Genomic DNA, 7,175 nt, shown 5'->3' on the forward strand with positions numbered 1-7,175 from the left:
GATCAAAGATAACTCCGAGGTTCCTTATGGTGGTGCTGGAGACCAAGGCAATGCCATCTAGAGCAACTATATCTTTCGACAACGTGTCTCGGAGGTGTTTGGGGCCAAGTATAATAACAGTTTTGTCAGAGTTTAACATCAGAAAATTGCAGGTCATCCAGGTTTTAATGACCTTACAGCATGCTTGACGTTTAGCTAACTGGTTAGTTTCATCTGCCTTGATCGATAGATATAATTATGTATCATCCATATAACAGTGAAATTTTATGTGTTTAAGTGTTTCCTAATAATATTGCCTAAAGGAAGCATATATAAGGTGAATAGAATCAGTCAGAACCTTGTGGAACTCTGTGACTAACTTTTGCGTGCACGGAGGACTCACTGTTAACATGTACAAACTGAGATCGGTCTGATAGATAGGATTTAAACCAGCTTAGTGCAGTTCCTTTAATGCCAATTGAATGTTCCAGTCTCTGTAATAGGATGTGATGGTCAATGGTGTCGAATGCAGCACTAAGATCTAACAAGACAAGTACAGAGACAAGTCCTTTGTCTGATGCAATTAAAAGGTCATTTGTAATTTTCACCAGTGCTGTCTCTGTGCTATGATGCACTTTAAATCCTGACTGAAAATCCTCAAATAAACTATTGTTATTTAGAAAGTCACACAACTGATTGGCGAGTGCTTTCTCAAGGATCTTAGAGAGAAAGGGAAGGTTAGATACAGTATAGGTCTATAGTTGTCTAAAACCCCTGGATCAAGAGTGGGCTTTTTAAGAAGAGGTTTAATTACTGCAAATTTAAAGCATTGTGGTACATAGCCTGTTAATAAATACAGATTGATCATATCCAGTAATGAAGTGCTAAATAAGGGTAAAACGTTTTTAAGCAGCCTAGTTGGAATGGGGTCTAAGAGACACGTTGATGGCTTAGATTAATTAATCGTCGTTAGTTAGTTGAAGAAGGTCGATATTAGCAAAGCAGTCAAAATGTATATCAGGTTTTACAGTTGTTTCTAAGTGTAACGCCACGCCAGAAGAGGGAGCCCTCTCCTGAGTATTGACTGTTTGCGCTCCCTCTGCTTCATGAGTCATTTCCTGTTCGTGGGACATTTAAGCATGGCTCGGATATCAGGCCATTGTGAAGTATTGCCAGTTTACCTGCCTTACCGAGCGTTTGTTAATCATTGTCTTGCTTATCCTGTGTATGACCATTGCCTGTGTAGTTTTGTTTCTGCCTCCTGGATTACCCCTTTGATCTGTCGCCTGTATTGGACTGCCTTACTGTGTATCTACCTCTGCCTGTCTCATGTTATGCTATCGGCCTGCCAACTTGGACTTGTTTGCTGTGGACTTTATTAAACAACTGCATATGGATTCTAACGCCACCTCTGCCTCATTACACTGAGGTTCCTGTGTTTGAAGATAAATCGGTACCAGTGGAAGGCAGGACTTGATGAATTTTTTCTCTAATAGTAGTAACGTCTTCATGAGTTTCTTTAATAATAAAATTTTAACTGAGGGCTATAGGAATACATGGTTCAATAGAACTATGACTCTCTGTCAGCCTGGCTACAGTGCTGAAAAGAAACCTGAGGTTTTTAGTAAGCTGCTCTGGCATTATGGAGGGCCTTCCTGTATGTTTTAAGACTATCTTGCCAGACTAAACGAGATTCTTCCAGGTTGTTTGAACGCCGTTTCCTTTCAAGTTTATGTGATGTTTGCTTTAATTTGCAGGTTTGGGGATTATACCATGGAGCTAATCTTTTGAAGATAATAAAACAAAGAAGGTTGAATGATTGGCGACTGCTTTCTTAAGGATCTTAGAGAGAAGGGGAAGGTTAGATATAGGTCTATAGTTGGCTGAAACCCCTAGATCAAGAGTAAATTTTTTAAGAAGCGGTTTAATTACAGCTACTTTAAAGGACTGTGGTACATAGCCTGTTAATAAAGACAGATTGATCATATCCAGTAATGAAGTACTAAGGGTAAAACGTCTTTAAGCAGCCTAGTTGGAATGGGGTATAAGAGACAGGTTGATGGCTTAGATTAATTAATCGTCGAAGTTAGTTGAAGAAGGTCAATAGGAGCAAAGCAGTCAAAATATTTCAGGTTTTACAGTTGTTTCTAAGGTTCCTGTGTTTGAAGATAAATCGGTACCGGTTGAGGGCAGGACGTGATGAATTTTTTCTCTAATAGTTAAGATTATATTATTAAAGAAGCTCATGGCTAAAGATGCTCGAGCTCCAGGAAGCTTGACTGAGAGCAGCAGTAGTAGGAAATGCTGAGTTAGCATTAGCAGTAACTTAATACTGCTCTGATATGACTGTAGCAGAGTGAACAGTAAACAGTGAGGCTGATATCAATGAGATCAAATTACAAACAGTAACATGATACAGTACTAGTAGAACAATACAGCATGTACACCATTCTGTGGAGTCTGCCACTAACAATGAAAACTAATATAAAGTATAGTGATAATTACAGAATGTAAATAGAAAGAATGGCTTTTGCAGAAAAATGCCAACCAAAAGTATTAAAGACAGGGTTTCATGAAAATTTTAAGGATTCTAACTTTAAGGTAGTATTCATTGATCACTGGCCGACCATGTAAGATACAGCTGAATTAGTGTTTATAAATTCAGAGAGTGTTGGAGTATACACTCAAATGCACATTTCTCACACAGGCAGCCTCAGCAAAATATAGGCTGCCTACAGGAGATAGAAGAGGTCAACATTTTCCAACATGCAAGATTAAGAATGGGGTATTAACAGTCTGTAATTGTTACGGACAGATCAGGCCGGAGACACAAGGAGAATAGTGAGTACTTTATTAATACAAAAAGCGTGGATATAGAATGAGGGGAGAACTACTGTCCTTGGTCTGGAGTTGGCTGAGATCTGGCGAGGAGGGGGAAGTCCAGATGGTAGATCCAACTCGAACCAGGAGACTAGAGTAACACTCACTGTAGACGAGCGACACTCGAACCCAGGAGACGGAGTGGAAGACTCACGGGAGACGGGAGCTCAACGGGGACTGGAGCTGGAGTGATCACACACGGAAGACTGGAGATACACTGAGACTGGAGCTGAAGTGAACCACTCAGATGACAGGAACACGAAGGAGCCAGGGAAGAGGTACTGAATAGCAGTAGCAGAGAATGGGTAGGTTTCGGCGAAGGGAGTCCAAATTGTTCTAGGAGATAGGTGAACTAGCGTTCTGTCCTCTACCATGAACGCGACCGGACACTGACTGAGGTGAGGAGCTGTGTTATATAGGGAGTAGAGTGGCTGATTATGTGCAGGTGTGCTATGGGTGACAGGTGCTGGGAATCAATAATCAGGTGAGGGAGTGCAGAGTGACGGGGAAAGAACAAGACAGACTGTGACAGTAATGTCACTGAGATGTAAGGACAGGCCCCTTGAGTTTATGTTTGGTATGGAATTTAATCAAAAGGTAAAAAACAAAGAGAAAATGTCTGTTTAAGTAAAACCAAATCTGCTATCAGACAAGAATTTACACCATAATTAATGAGTGCAGCAGAATGTACATAGATCCACAGTAGCTGCTTCTACTCCTCGATTATCCATATCCCACCACTGCACTCTGTCCAATACTGAAGTCATTCTGGAGCAGTTCCAAATCAATCACATCGGCAGAACAATTATCCTACTCAATCACATCAGCCAGCTGATCAGCTTAACACATCTGAAAACTAAATCACACACACAGTGGATCACACACTCAGTAATACATAACCTCACTCTGTCAGGTGTGTGGTGAGATTATACATCATTATTTCTATACTCCTGTCTATTAAATCTGTGTAATATGAAACACAGGAGATGTATTTCTCCTTTCCAAATCCTTTGCCGTTAGCTATGGGGTTGTGATTGTCAACACCACTGGGTTGGTTGCCAAGGAAACCAAGAGAGGAAGTAAACAACTGCTGGATGCATCCAGATACAGCTGCTGGCTGTCCTCTGCAGGTGAGCACATGAATGAAGACAAGATGAGATGCACAGATAAAAGTTCATAAGGTCAAAACATTTCATGATGGTGGGGGTGACTGCAATAGGGCTGAAGTTGTTCAGGCTCGCTGCAATGCAGGGTTTTGGCACCGGCACAATGAAGGTGGTTTTGAAGCTTGGACCAATGACAGGTTGAAGAGGTCAGTCCCCAGTCAAAATGAAACCCTCAGGGAGGGCAGGGAGCAGGACAGGAAGCCGGTGACAGGGAGACTGGTAGAGGAGCTGGCAGAATCAGTGATGCCCGGGAACCCGGAGCCTGCCACTGGCAGAGAAGGAGGGTGCTGCTGCTGCTTCGACCTAGCAGAGAATTCAGTGGAGTGCTGCGACCCAGAAGAGAGTTCAGCGGCGTGTTGCAGTCCAGCGGTGACTAGAGATGGCTGCTGCAGTGATACAACCGGGGCAGGAGGCGGCTGCGATCCAGCGGTGGCAATGGATTGGTGCTGCTGCGATCCAGCTGGAAAAGGAGGCGACTGCAATCCAGCAGGGAGTCCGGGAGGCTGCTGCGATCCAGCCGGGAAAGGAGGCGACTGTGATCCAGCTGGGACAGGGGGCTGATGCGATCCAGCAGAGAGTCCGGGAACTGGGAGCTGCTGCGATCCAGCAGAGAGTCCGGGAACTGGGGGCTGCTGACAAAATAAAACAGGAAAGGACAAAACCTCAAATTATAACATATTGAGGCTAGTTTTGATAAATCCCAGAACAGAAGATGCATAGGAATCAATGTCCTTGTGAGAGTCCAGGGTGGCCTGAGTGGCAAACATACACCATCTATGTCTGCCCCCTCTGGCCACACTTTAACTGCTCTAACTGAAGGTTTCACACGTTTGTCAATGAAACTACTACTCCCCAAGTACACACCACTTATCAATCTTCTGATTTTTTACTTTATGTCAGTTTTTAGTTTCAACTTTCTGTCACCGTTTTGGCTTGGACAGAAGGGGTTTGAGGTGAGGGGGCAAGGAGAGCGAGATTTACATATAATCTGCATACAAACAAAGTCTTCTGAACCCGACATCCAATCGGAAGCCTGACATGACTGCACACCTACGCCAATGGATTCCACAAGTTCACATGAAATTCCCAAACCTCAAGTATGTTAAGTCTCTTTCTCTCTGCTGTTATTTTTTCACATAGAATCGGGCTGGGTTAAAGTCAACTTTTAACTGATGTCCACTGGACCTCTGCCAAACCAGCGCCAACCTTAGCTAAGAATAATAATAATAATAATAATAATAACTTTATTTATATAAACCTTTCAAAAACAAAGTTACAAAGTGCCCATCACAAAGACCATTCAAGGCTTTAAAAACAAGCAGTAAAATTTTAAAATCAATTCTAAAACTCACAATTGACCAGTGAAGGGCAACAAGGATCAGTGTAAATGGTAATGGTAAATGGACTGTACTTGTATAGGCTTCACACACTACATATCGCATTCACCCCATTCACACACTGATGGCAGAACTGCTCATCAGTACAAAGAAACAAATTAGTCATTCTCACACTCCGACTGTGGCTCTACCACTAAGCCACAGCCACCCCTTTGGTTATACATTGGGTAAAGATAAGGATAAGGTTGTTTGTGAGAAACTAAAACAGGAGGATCCGGGCAGAGGGATATGACTCCTGAGAAGAGCATCTTTTTGTCTCTTTATCAGACAGAAAAAGTTTATCACAAAACTTCCCAGGCTCTGTTCAATGGAATCTTTGATTAAAATGGAGCATATCATAACTCTGCAACAAACGAGCACCCACCGACCAAAACCCACAGTTGTTGGTATTACATGTGTACAGAGAGCATGCACATTTTATTCTCACAACTCTCATGTATGTCCATTAAATGTAGACATTTTTTATAATCTACAGTATATTCTAAACTATATAAAAATAAAGGCTTTGTTACAATACTATATGCATTAATCAGGAAACATATTACTTGCGATCAAAGGGTGAGTTAATTCATGCACTAGGAACACAGGGAAGGAGAAGGTCGCTCTGCCCTGTGTGCTCCAAAGTGCATACACAATTAGGAGTACCATTGCATGGAAGAGGCGAGCTTCTCCATACCAGGTGCAATACAGGCAGGCTGGTGCTTTCACTTAGCAACATAACCTGAATCATAATTGAACTTGATTGTCTATATATGTCTATAGCAAGGATTAGGATGTCCTGTCCATCCAATCAATGCAATTCTTGCACGCACGCACGCACACACACACACACACACACACACACACACACTGACAGATTTAGTTGCCAGTGCCAGATTTATTCAATATGCTTAACCGTCCTCGCAGGATAAACTTTTAACCTGTTAGTTTTGATGTGTTTGTGTTTTGCTGAAATATTCCCTGGTTTGCAATGCCAGAGCAGCATACTACTCATGATTAATATAGAAAAGGTTTCAGTCGTAGTCATCTGGACACTGTTTTCAGAATCAAGACGTTTCGGCTCCCATACGGAAGTCATTCTTAATTGTGAAAAATGGACCGGGAACTCAGAAATTTAAGATACTCTGTGTTACATAAGCCCTGCCCTGATTAGCATGTGCCTGGCGTGACCAAAATGCTAATACACTGTGGTAAACTTTGGGCAGATTGAATCTCAAACCACCATTTCTGTTCAAAGAGGGGTTTTCTTTTTTCACAAAAATGGCTTTTGACACCCCTTTCAAACCAACTCTTCTCTCTACTTAGAATCTTCACCTCACTGTCTTCAAAAGTGTGGTTTGTAGTTTTTAGATGCAAATGCACGGCACTCTGCAATCCTGAGTTAGCGTGTTGTCTGTGCTGATAAAGTCTTTTGTGAAGTGGCTGTTTAGTCTCACCTATGTACCGTTCTTTGCAGTTTTCCTCACTGCATTGAATTGAGTAAACTACATTGCTCTGTTTTTGTGTGGGCATCTTGTCCTTAGGATGAACGAGTTTGATGAACAAGACACCATTCCTTCTTGGTTCTGTTACACTTTTGTCCTGTTTTTTGGCTCTTAACTTTGTTGATAGCCCAAGTAGGATAACCACAGGCTGAGAGTGCATTCTGGACATGCCTTTCCTCTTTCTTCTTACCCTCTGAGCCGGTGGGCACTTCTTGGGCTCTATGTTGTAATGTCCGGATTACACCCAGCTTGTGCTGTAATTGATGGTG

This window comes from Siniperca chuatsi, linkage group LG20 (assembly GCF_020085105.1).
Source record: "Siniperca chuatsi isolate FFG_IHB_CAS linkage group LG20, ASM2008510v1, whole genome shotgun sequence".
In the NCBI taxonomy this organism is placed as follows: domain Eukaryota; kingdom Metazoa; phylum Chordata; class Actinopteri; order Centrarchiformes; family Sinipercidae; genus Siniperca; species Siniperca chuatsi.